Source organism: Lepus europaeus, chromosome 5, assembly GCF_033115175.1.
Source record: "Lepus europaeus isolate LE1 chromosome 5, mLepTim1.pri, whole genome shotgun sequence".
NCBI lineage: Eukaryota > Metazoa > Chordata > Mammalia > Lagomorpha > Leporidae > Lepus > Lepus europaeus.
In genome coordinates, this window is record NC_084831.1 from 127,836,589 (window position 1) to 127,849,937 (window position 13,349).

The 13,349-nt window shown below is 40.9% G+C and overlaps 1 long non-coding RNA gene across 1 annotated transcript in view; it reads right to left on the reverse strand.

Annotated features, from left to right (window-relative positions):
• Positions 1 to 10,035: 10,035 nt before the first annotated feature.
• The window catches only part of LOC133761089 (uncharacterized), a 37,161-nt gene continuing 33,847 nt past the window's right edge, over positions 10,036 to 13,349 (reverse strand). The window contains exon 3 of the long non-coding RNA XR_009866028.1: positions 10,036 to 11,600. This is a non-coding gene — a long non-coding RNA (uncharacterized LOC133761089). The remainder of the gene's footprint in view (positions 11,601 to 13,349) is intronic.

Sequence of the window (13,349 nt, forward strand, 5' to 3'; positions counted from 1 at the left end):
GCCCTAAAAATTTAAACAACATGGGATCTATTTTTATTTACATATATCAAAGTGAGGCATTTTCTCAGTCCACATAGATTTCCCCTTAACAGTGTTTTTTTTTTTTTTTTTTTTTTTTTTTTTTTGACAGGCAGAGTTAGACAGAGAGAAAGGTCTTCCTTCCATTGGTTCACCCCACAAATGGCCACTATGGCTGGCTTGCTGGGCCAATCCGAAGCCAGGAGCCAGGTGCTTCCTCCTGGTCTCCTATGCAGGTGCAGGGCCCAAGCACTTGGGCCATCCTCCACTGCCTTCCCAGGCCACAGCAGAGAGCTGGACTGGAAGAGGAGCAACTGGGACTAGAACCCGGGGTGCCAGCACCGCAGGTGCAGGATTAGCCTAGTGAGCCGCAGCACCGGCCCTATTTGTGTTTCTTATGCACATAGCCTGAAGGTAACTTTATTTAACGTTTTAAATAATTCTACGGTGAAACAAATTGGAAACTTCTCCAATTGTGTTATATCCGTGCTCAAAACATTTTAGATTTCAGAACATTTCAGGGGTACTGGCACCGCAGGCGTAGGATTAGCCTAGTGAGCCGCGTCGCCGGCCAGATTTCCCCTTTACAGTGTAATTTAAATTTGGGAGGGGGGAAAGTGAATATTTACTTTACTTTCCAAGGAAAATTTCGCTTTGTTCTATTTTATTTTTGAGTTTTAATGTGATTTATGTTGGATAAGTAACTATAACTCATCCTTTACCTTTACTCTTGACTTTAAATAGTTGACACTTTCTCCTAAATGTAAATGAGCAGTATCTGATTTTAAAAATACATATATAAGGGGCCAGTGCTGTGGCGTAGTGGGTAAAGTCACCGCCTACAGTGCCGGCATCCCGTATGGGTGCTGGTTCGAGTCCGGGCTGCTCTACTTATGATCCAGTTCTCTGCTATGGCCTGGGAAAGCAGTATAAGATGGCCCCTGCGACCACGTGGGAGACTCAGAAGAAGCTCCTGGCTCCTGGCTTCGGATCGGCACAGCTCCGGCTGTGGTGGAGTGAACCAGTGGGTGGAAGACCTCTCTCTCTCTCTCTCTCTCTCTCTCTCTCTCCTTCTCTCCCTTTGTAACTCTATCAAATAAATAAATAAATCTTTTTAAAAAGTATATATATAAGTAGGATATTGAAATGTAAAGGTAGTACCATTTGTGTAAGGAGAGAAAATATTTGTGAAAAATTTTAATATTTACATTTTTGGGTACTCTTGAACTGTCCAAGCCTTAGTTTTTTTACTCCCAGAACTCAAAATACTTTTTCCAGGTAAAGAAGTCAGTAGCTTTGGGCCATCCTCCACTGCTTTCCTGGGCACATTAGCAGGGAACTGGATTGGAAGTGGAGCACCAGGGACATGAACTGGCACACATATGGGATACCTGCATCCCAGGTGGCAGCTTAACCATATGTGCTAAACAGTGGCCCCTTAAAGATTTAATTTAAAAATATTTAGGAAGTATAAAGTTTACTGGCATGTTGAAAGAATTTTTAAAATTAACACATTTTGTGCAGAGTTAAGTTGCTGCTTGGGACACCCACAATCTAGATCTGAGTGCCTGGTTTGAGTCATGGCTGTCCCACTTACAATCCAGTTTCTGTTAGTATCGTGGGAGGAGCAAATGATGACTTAAGTGGTTGGATTACTGCCAACCATGTGGGGGACCTAGACTGGGTTCCAGGTTCCTGGCTTTGGCCTGGCCCAGCCCTGGCTGTAGCAGACATTTTGGGAATGAACTAGTGGATGGGAGATCTCTTTCTCTCTCCTGCCTTTCAAATAAAAGAAAAAATTTAAAAATTATCAGTGATACATAAACAGTTATGTAATTATTATGTAGTTTTGTATGTATGTATGGTAGGAGGGAAATGGTAGACAGGTAGTGCCTATAGTTAGCTACAAATTCAGATACACAAAGTTGGTGAGGTAAGTATACAAAGAGATTGGTTTGTTTGCAATATAAAAATCACAGTTGAAAACAAATAATAAAAACATTCCTGGAGCAAATGTATATTAGCATAAAACCAAGGAACTAACTGAAGCTGCAAATAGGGCTGTAAAGGTAAAGTTTCTTTAGCTTAACTGTGAAAAGATCCAGTTGTTGATCATTCAATAAATGTTTCTCTGTATAGAAAAGCTGAAAAAAAAAAAAGTCAGTAGCTATATTTGGTGCTCTGTAAGTTGAAAATGTACTTATTCTTTAGTGTTTTCAGTGTAACTAACTATGTGGTTAGGATTGGTGATGATGTTAGCTGAGAAAATAGCCATCATTACCCACACACAGAACCTTTCTAAGCCCCCCTAGTAAATTGTGGGGTTATTCTGGGTAAGCAGATGCACTAGGTCTTTTCCACACTCACGTTCAGAATTTAGTGGAATCTCGTTTCCCCTAAGTTGGAAAGCATTCTGAGACACTTTGAATGATCTTGGACTGGGTTACGCTGTTCCTAGTAGTTGCCTAGGTTTCAGACCTTTGCTCAACATCAGTTTTAGAAACTAGCGAATTCAGAAACTTGGTAAACAGAGCTATTCATTTTAAACTAGCTGGAAAGGTTGCAACTTCTAAGTTATATAGAAGTTATTCATTACGTTCCTTCTAAGAATGATGGTGTCAGAACACGGGATTCTAAAATCTCAACCTGGGTTGATTAACTTCTTGGTTTATGGGTAAGTGTGAGTCTCCACCAATATTGAAAATAACTCCTGACTTAAGATCCCAGTGTTTTTCTCCCATATAGGTGACAGTTGGGCAGATTCAGACGAGGGCAGTGAAGCCAACTGAACTGTACGTTTTAGAACTGAGGGATAATTTGTACAGCTGATTGCTAACAGCACATTGTTGGTATACGCTTTATAAACAGAGGCCGCGTACATCATGGCTTACATGTGTGTATCTATGTAGGAAGCAAATGACTGGCAGGACTTTTTCTTTGGTCCTCAAATACCACAAAGCTTTATTAATTTGTGATTTGTGACTCTTCAACCTAGCTGTATAGTCATTCCGAGAGTTGGTAGTACAAATGAGATGATAGATGGTGTGTGTGTGTGTGTGTGTATAGATAGATAGAGATATGCAACAGTTACTGTTCATATAACATTCAACTCTGCACATGGAGTCATTTTGTATGTTTCTAGATTACCAATGTAAACTTGATTGTCTACATTTTTAGGTTTAGTGTGCATATATTATTTATTGATTTACAAATAAATGACTTATTAAAAGTTTAAAAAAAAACCAGGTACTTCTGGTATGTACCAAATGCCCACCCCTGGAAGCTGCATATTTAACTTTGAGCTAAATTAAATGTCTCCCAGAGTTGTGAAGATCTGGCAAAAAGGTTCTATGACAAACACCTCTGAATAAGCCTGTTCAACTGAGACTAACTTGTAAAGCAGTAAGATATATTATTGATGTTTCTGTTGGCAAAAGATTACTGGTGTGTATTAGGACATTGACATTTTGAATATCACTGTCTTTTAAAGAAAAAAGGGATTGGTGGTGGATTAAGAAAAATAAAGTTGAGATGTTGTAATAACCCTTTGAAGATGAAGCTCATGAAAGAGAGGACTGCACTTTAAGAAATGATGAACAAGTTTATAAAAGTAGCAAGCATTTGACCTGAGTGACCTGGGTGACCTGGCCCCTCGTGCAGTTTGTATAGGTGAAAGTAGCCTCCTAGGAAGCCAATATGTAAGTGGACTTGTTCTTGTTTAAAACGGCAAACCATAGTGGTTGTGGCTATATGTTAACATTTCTTGAAATAAAATGTTCTAAGGGAAAAGACCAAGTATGTAAAAGCTTATCTTTAAGAATGAAAGCCAGAGTTTAGTTAAGCAGTAATTAAACAAATTAAAATCAGAGAAGTGCTTATTAGCATTTCATTTAACATTTCCTAACCTATCTCCTTGGAACATGAATATGCTGTGTGATATTAAGAGAAAGCTTGAGAAATGGGTAGATTTAATATATCCCAAGGTTAAATAAATTTCAGTTATGATGCATCTCCTTCCTCCCCATGTTGTTAGAGGAGTCAGTATTAGAAGGTTAATACAAGTTGATGACAATAAACCCCTCACCTTTGTCACATTTGTTTTATCTCTTGTCCTCTCCTCCTTTATATACTGAATAAATGTAACTTTTTTTTTTTATTTGACAGGTAGAGTTATAGACAGTGAGAGAGAGACAAAGAGAAAGGTCTTCCTTCCATTGGTTCACCCCCTAAATGGCCGCTATGGCTGGAACTGTGCCAATCTGAAGCCAGGAGCCAGGTACTTCCTCCTGGTCTCCCATGCAGGTGCAGGAGCCCAAACACTTGGGCCATCCTCCACTGCCCTCCCAGGCCACAGCAGAGAGCTGGACTGGAAGAGGAGCAACCGGGACTAGAACCTGGCACCCATATAGGATGCCAGCACCGCAGGCGGAGGATTAACCAAGTGAGCCACAGCGCCGGTCCAAATGTAACTTTCTTATGAGCTATTTAAAAGCTGCAGCTATCATGACACTTGATCTCTCAGTACTTCAGTATGACTTTTCTAAGAGTAAAATCTTTCTCTATAACCACACCTTTATCACATCTCCAGAACTTAACATTTAAACAGAAATATCTAACACACAGCCCAAAATCAGTGTTCTTTTATTGTCTCAAATAATGTATTTTATAACTTCTTTTTCCCCAGCCCCATTTCCCAATTAAGGCTCTTTTGTATTCAAAGTGTCTGGTGAACATTTGTGGGATCCTAGTATTCTGCAGAACATAGTTTGGGAGAAACTAGCTTAGTTGATATATTTAAATCCATCCCTTTCCTTATAATTTAATAGTTATTAACACTCATTGCAATTATGTTTTAAGGGAAGCAGTATTGACTGTAAGCTTTATCCCATGCATTTTTTAGTTAATACTTGCAGAGGAAAACAGACCATAGTAACTGAATACCTGAATATGCCTGATGAAAGAGCAAATAATACTTAAATTTTACTTATTATTCATTTGAAAGGCAGAGAGACAAACTGACAGGGAGCAGACAGAGACCTTCTACCCACTGGTTCACGCCCCAAATGGTCTCAGCATCAGATGCTGCACCAGGCTGAAGCCAAGAACTCAGTGTGGGTTTCCCACGTAGGTGGCAGGGACCCGAGCACTTGGCACTTACCATTTGGGTACTGCTGCCTCCCAGAGTACACAGAGCAGGAAACAGGAATCAGAAGTAGAGCTGGGACTCCTCTGGTGTCGTTAAGATGGAAGCATTCCAAATGGTGTCTTAATCATCGTGCCAAACCCATGCCCCTAATTATGTCTTTTCTCATAAATTCCATGTTCAAAAAAAAAAAATTTGGAAATGAGTATGTTTCCTTTCTGTCTTTCTCCAATGTTGTTAAATACGAATTTTTCAGCAAGGGAATGCCATGTTGAAGACAGCACACAGTTTAGGCCATAAACGTTTCAAAAATATCTTAAAGGACTATGTGACTGTAGGAGGAACAGGAAGAAACACGCGTGTTGGAAAGAACCATCGTAACTGACAAATGTCCTAGTGATCATTTACGTAAAAAATAAACTTTTCATGACACAAAACCCGTGACCAGTAATGCTTAACACATGTCTGGAAATCATCCCAGACAAAATCCCAAGGCCATTGCCCATTTGGGAGGTGTGGTCAAATTTCTGAGTTGTTGACGACGTGTTCTGGTCCTTACTTGTTGCTAAACCAAGAAGTCACTCCCAATTCCTTTAGCAGAGTCAGTTGTATTTCATCCCGAATTGCTACATTCTGGGAAGTAGGTGATAATAGTCCTCAAAGTTGGCCATGGATTTTTCCAGAGAAAATGGAAGAAACTGAGCTTGAATATTTTCACTCATTTGGAATAAATATTACTATGCCTGTTTTGCATGAGAAGTTTATCTCTTTACTAACATCTGTCAGTCATTACTTATAATATTATTAGATTGATAATACAGACCTTAGTCATACTTATCATTCTTTTTTTTTAAAAAAAGTATTTATTTATTTTTTACTTGAGAGTCAAGAGTTACACAGAGAGAGGAGAGGCAGAGGGAGAGAGAGAGAGAGAGAGGTCTTCCATCCGATGGTTCCTTCCCTAATTGGCCGCAACAGCCAGAACTGCACTGATCTGAAGCCTGGAGCCTGGAGACTCTTCCGGGTCTCCCACACGGGTGCAGGAGCCCAGGGACTCGGGCCATCTTCCACTGCTTTCCCAGGCCATAGCAGAGAGCGGGATCGGAAGTGGAGCAGCCGGGACTAGAACCGGTGCCCACATGGGATGCTGGCGCTTCAGGCCAGGGCGTTAACCCGCTGTGCCACAGCACTGGCCCCATACTTATCATTCTAAGAGCCAGGGAAAACCTTTATGCAAAACATCCAAAAAATAATTTCTACTCCCTTGGAAATAACAAGCCTTAAACTTTCCTCTAGAGCTATTTTAATATCTAGTTAGCCTATATTTCTTATCTCCTTTCCTTGTGATCTTAGTGGCATCCATTCTCACTCACTTTCCACCTACCTGCCAAACACAGACAAGTATTTATTTCATTCCATCCTTTCCCCATTCTTTTTTGTATGCTACACCCTTCTATCAAAGAGCCTATAAGGTATTTCTGCTTGGCTGTCTGTGAATACCTCAGACCTCCATATATCCCAAACACCATTTGTTATCTTTGTGCTTGTAGTACAAATAACACAAGGTAGTGGTAGCAGAAATGAATAGACCAGAGCACAAAAGATTGGGAAATAGTTGAGTTTATGGAATATTAAATATAGCAGTGTAGCAAGGTCTCACACAGGGAGAGGAACCAGAAACTGGGAAGCTGCCAGAAGTCTCCCTGTTCTTCTCTTGGTCATTTTGTCTCTGCTTTGTTGTATGCCTGCTTTGTGCTTTATTTCTCAATCTCTCCCCCTTCCTCCCCTACCTATAGTCTCTCTCTCTTTTTCTCCCTCTCCCTCCTTCTCTTCCCCTCTCCCCCATTGCTATTTCCTACTTCCCTATTCATGGATGGGATACAATTAAAATGTAAGCCATTTTTTTATTTTTATTTTTTTTTTAATTTTTTTGACAGGCAAAGTTAGAAAGTGAGAGAGAGACAGAAAGGTCTTCCTTTTTCCGTTGGTTCACCCCGCAAGTGGCCACTACAGCTGACACGCTGCGCCGATCTGAAGCCAGGAGCCAGGTGCTTACTCCTGGTCTGCCATGCGGCCCAAGGACCTGGGCCATCCTCCACTGCCCTCCCGGGCCACAGCAGAGAGCTGGACTGGAAGAGGAGCAACTGGGACAGAATCTTGCCCCCAACCAGAACTAGAACCTGGTGTGCTGGCGCCGCAGGTGGAGGATTAGCCTAGTTAGCCGCGGCGCCGGCCCAAAACAAATTTTTTTAAAGATGTGTATTTTATTTTGAAAGCTGGAGTTAGAGAGAGAGAGAGAGAGAGAGAGAGAGAAAGAGATTGATCTTCCATTCACTGGCTCACCTCCCAGGTGGCTGCAACAGCCAGTTCTGGGCAAGGCTGAAGCCAGGTTCTTTATCCAGGTTTCCCACATGGATGTCAGGATTCCAAACACCTAGACCATCTTCCCTTGCTTTTCCCAGGCCATTAGCTGGGAGCTGGATCAGAAGCCAGGACATGAACCAGTGCGGGTTTCTTGCTACACCACAATGCCAGCCCCAAAATTCCAAACATTTTTAAAAACTGACTTTCTTGAGGCCCAATTACAAACTCCCAGGAGAGAATATTGAATCATCACACTGTTTAGTGTCCGCCTTGGGCCAATAGGTTGAATCCACCTACTGACCCACATAGTACAAAGTCTGTTGTGAAGCTTCCTTTTGAGAGAGGGCAGTTCTTTTAGAAGAGGGCATTGCTCATTAGAGTGGAAATATCAAACCTTATCTTGACTGTGTTCTCTTTCTTGGTAATAATCCATCTCCCCAGACCTGGATAGAAACACAGGAGCCACTTTGTTCTCCTCTTTCACAGTTAACATGCTATCAGTAAGTCATTTCCATTCTAAATTCTACTTATCTCTTAAATTTAGTCCCTGAAGTTCATACCTATTGGCAGCAGGATACTCATATTCTGGGCCATAATAATTTCTTGCTTAAGCTATTAGAGTAATTTCCCTGCTGTCATTCTCAATTCTGCCGACAAAATTAAAAATTTTTGTTCTGATCAAACCCCTCCACTTCTTAAAGCTTTGATGGCTCTCTAAGTTTAGGCAATGTCTCCCAAACTTCCCTGATCAAAAAATTACCTAGAAGGTGATGGGCGTTTGGCCTCGTGGTTACGTCACTGATTGAGAGCCTGTGTCCTAGTATCGAGGTCTGTGTCCAATGCCTTTCAGCAGCTCCTGACTCCAGCAGGTTCTGAAGATTTGGGACTTGGACTGAGCCATGCAATGAACTTCCCTGGTTCCCCAGCTTGCAGATAGCCTATTGTGGGACTTCTTAGCTTCCTTAATCTTGTGAACCAATTTGCCTTGTAAATCAATCCCTAGAGAGTGAGAGCTAGAGTGAGAGAGAGAGCGAGCACGCGCGTGTGAGAGAGATCCTATTGATCCTCTCTGCAGTACCCTAATACATTACCCATGCCCAGCACCTATTCCCAAATTTGACAAACTGGGATTCTACCACTCACAGTATTGTGCAGCTAATTATTTTTGTGTCAGTTCTCATGCACAACAAAATTGTTTTCTTCTTCTTTTTCCAATAAGGAGGCAGGGAAATCAGCTAACTGGATAACCTTTAAGCACATGGGACAATCTGGCAAGGGCTGAAGATATTACAACATTGGTTGTCATCACAAGTGAACATAGTCATGGATTAAAAAACAGAAGGTTTGTTTTTTTAATGCCATATTTCCCTAATGCCTTTTGTATCAGGGCCACTTGCAGCTACAAAGTCCCAAGTTTTACTAGGGTAAAAGAGATTATCAGAAGCTGGAGAATGAGAGAGAATGAATATTGGAGATTTGAGATCCAAGCAGAGAGAAAGAGAAGAGCAAATTAGGGATTTGAGAACCAGACCACAAAGCTTGTTTGGAAATGGAGGTAGATGGGTAAGTTTGGATTGACAAAAGGACTTGTCAAAGGGACAGTTTAGAAGTTGGGTAGACTTGATCACACATTAACTACATGACCATAGCAACTTGCTTAAACTCTGTAAGACTTGTTTTTATCCTTGGTAACTTAGAGGTAACAATTATATCATAAAATGTGGTGACTAGATGAGCTAATTCACATGATACACTGCAGGGAGATTTTTTCCCCCTTCTATTGCTTTGTTATTATCATCATCCTGATTACTCTTCTCATGTGAAGCCAGAAGTTGTGCTTTTCAAAACTTTTTCTCTTCTGTATTATCTCCATTTTTCTGACCATGTTGGTGCATTACACAGTTCATCTGAACCATTTTTGATGTAGGAAATGTTCCTAGTAGCAGATTCTTTTGGACTTGGGAACTCAGTTTTGTCTACAACCCTGGAAAATGTATCATCCATGGTAGATCCAGAAACACAGTTATTCATGTGGTTTGCTCCCTATTATTACTGTCACTACTCTTTTCATTAGGTTCTTAAGCCTGTCAATGATTGATTAAATATAAACTTTATTCTCTATCCTTTGATGTTGTCAGGAAAATTAATGCTCCTCTGATCAATATTTTTATTTCATATAAAATTATATATTAAAGTTAACCTCCAGTGCTATCTGGTCTAAATGAAGATGGAAGGGAGGTTTTGGTTTTGAGATATTTGCAGTGTTTTCTTTCCATAGTTAAGCCCTCCATTTTGCTTATGGCATATAGCTGTGTGAATAGATGAGAGGGGATTATTACTTGGATGAAAAACTGAGTAAGTTGGTTAATGATTAACACACAAAGAATATTTTATTGTTAATGTAGGCGTGGGCCTATGTAGGTCAATTATTTCTTAACTTCTTTGCTTACTGTATCAGAAATAAAGTATTGTGGTCAAATTTATACAGTCTATACCCAGTGTAGCCAGAATTTCAAGTTTTAATCTCTTTTTAATTATGCATTTCACAGTTGGTTCCAACAAGACTGCAGAACTTTGTATACATGACCCACATACATATTTCTGTGTAGGTGGTTGACATTTCTTGGATACAATTCCCACTTGACTCAGCTCATGACATTTCTTTGAGTTCCAGGAACATGATCAAAGATTAATTTTATAGTTGCAAGGGAAAACAAAAACACACACAGAGGCTAATAATGACTGTCCTCAGAGGATATGAATTGTGTCTGAATTGTGTCTGACTCTGGCAGATCTCAATCTTCCTGTTGCCTGAGTTCAGAGTTCCTCCCTCACTCTTGCACCACTGAATATGAAACCCTTCTGCAAGTTCTTTACCAACTTAAACAACTCCCTCTTTATGGAAAAATACAACTTTCAATCGAGGGTTAAGTATAACCTGTAATCTGTTAGAACAACCCAACAATTGCTCATAGTCCATCCATAGGACAGGGCAGGTTTGCCTGACCACACTGAGTTAGCAGCAGGATTAAAAGTCCAGGCTGAGCCTACAGGATGACGTAACCCCTTTCTTTCTAGTCCAGGGAATTTTATTATATATGAAGATTATTTTTCTTATCTAAGGAATTTTTAATTTTTTTAAAAAAGCTGTACCCCATTTCAAAGGAAAATATTATAAATGTGAATAATCAAGATCTTGCATATAAACTCTGAACGCATAAACAGGAAAAACTCAATCATTTTAAAATAGTTTTTGGGTGACAATTGCAGATTGCAAAAATTTTCCAGTTTTATAAGCTACATTTTATAGCTCCACAGAGAGTTCATCTTTTGTTTGGGGAAGCAATTCAGTGGGCCTTTGGGATACATAGAGACAGTAATCACAATCCAGTATGTGGAAATAATAAGGAGCCAAATTGACTGCATATCAAAGGTTCTACTCCTTGGGCGCAGACGCTGTCAAGAAATTGCTTGATTTTCATTCTTATGGGGAGCCCAGAGGCATGAAATGGGTATTTGGATAGTAAGAATATGATCTCAGGAGGCTCCAGAAGAAACACCTCAGAACACTGGGTTCCATATTAGATTTATCTGCAATAGTTTGACCTCTGGCGCGCTACCCACATGCAGCTTAGCCCCATCATTTCCCCAGGCACAGAGTCGAGAGCAGATCTTCACTGTGGTTATCAAGTGGATTTTCAGAGTCCAGAGTAAAAGATGGATTGGCCTTTTCATCCACAGTCTCCCTTTCACTCAGTTCTTTGCTCTCTTGCTGCTCCTGCCTTCGAAATCTTTCAAGTGAGTGACCCCACGTGGCCACTGTTCCCTTGGAGAATTTTGGGTAGCCAAATTTGTCTTCCAGATGCCGCATAGACATTCGAGTGGAATGCTTGAGGCGTTGCCCGGATGCTAGTGGTTGCTCACCACCACTGAAATCTGTATCAGCTCATGGTGGGGGAGGAATGAGCTGTCCTTCCTGGAGTAAAAGAGATCACATGTGGGTGGAGGTGGTGCTTCATTTCCAATTCTGTTTCCCAACCAGTGAGAGCAGCCAGAGATTCCCTGTTGACTTCATCTTAAAAAAATGAGAACAGCTCAAACTCACTATGGATAGCATTCATTTTTCTTCCCATCAGGAATATTACATCTAAACTTCAAAAGCAAAGCATTCAGTATTGCTTTGGTTTGTTTGCTCCTTTCAAACAGCACATCCTGGTTATTGATGCATTTGTTCTTTCCTGGGCCTGTCTTATATTATGCCTTGGCTGTAAATTACTTTTTATTTCCTTTAAAGAATGGGAAGCAACACCTCTAATTAAAATTCTTTTCTTCTCTATTGCAAATTTTCTCCAAGGGAAGCCTGCCCTACTGTCAGCAACAATTTTAAAGAGGAAAACAGTCTCAATTTGTATTTATATTTAAGAATTTCACAGAAGATATGATATGTACCCACAGGGAAGACAAATTTTACACGTAAAAAACAATACAATTTTTGAAGCTAAATATCATGTTTCTTTCCAATTTTAGTATATGTGCTGCCAATAAGAGTACCTGGTTTCTTCTTAAAGTATGAAGTCTTTGCTTTAATCTTTTTTGAAAAAGATTTGTTTACTGGGGCCTGGAATTGTGGCTTAACAGGTTAAGCTGCCGCCTACAATGCCTGCATCCCATATGGTTGCCAGTTCAAGGCCCAGCTGCTCCACATCTGATCCATCTCCCTGCTATTGCACTTTGAAAAGCAGAGGAAGATAGCCCAAGTCCTTGGGCCTGTGCACCCATATGGGAAACCCAGATGAAGCTCCTGAATCCTGGCTTCAGTCTGGCCCAGCCCCAGCCATTGCAGCCATTTGAGGGAGCAAACTAGCAGATGAGAGATCTCTCTCTTTCTCCTCTTCTCTGAAACCCTGTCTTTCAAATAAATAAATCTTAGAGAGAGAGAGAGAGAGAGAGAGGGAAGGAAAGAGAGAGAGAGAGAGAGAGAGAGAGAGAGAAAAGACAGAGAGGGAGAAAGATATTACTTTTGCTGGTTTGCCCTCCAGTGGTCCCAGTGGCCTAGGATGGGCCAGGGGGAAGCCAGGAACCAGGAACTCCATCCTGGTCTCCCACATGGGTGGCATGGTCCCAAGCATTTGAGCCATTATCTGCTGCTTTCCCAGTAATATTAATAAGGAGTTGGACCAGAAGCAGAGTAGCTTGGACTTGAACTAGCACTCTTACGTGGGATGCCAGAGTAGCAAGTGGTGGCAAACTCTCTATGCCATTATGTTGGCCCCACTCACCTTATCTTTGTATAACCAAAGTGGCCATGCATATGTTTGTGTTCAGACTCAAAGATGTGTGGATTTCTCCACACCCAAGACAGAAGTTGGAGAACAGAAGTTGGTATAACCAGAAAGCTTTTTACAAACTTTAAATCTTGGAATAGGGCTATGATCTTGAGAGAAAGGAGGTGGATTTATTTCTAACCACCAGCGCTGTGCCAGACCGAAGCCAGAAGCTGGTAGCTTCTTCCGGGTCTCTCACATGGGTGCAGGGAGCAGGAATGGAAGTAGAGCAGCCAGGAATCGAACTGGTACCCAAATGGGATGCTGGCACTGCAGGCAGCAGCTTTACCCACTGTGCCACAGTGCTGGCCCCTGTAAAGGGTTCTCAAATCAATGGCTGTTGTAAGAGTTAGATATCTAAATTGTCTGTCTATCTATCTATCTATCTATCTAAGCACCTTCAGGCAGCGAATCCGGTCCCCAACAAAACAACAACACAACTAGACAAAAACTTAAATAATAATCATTTAAGGACTTCAAGAAAAGACCAAAATCTATCA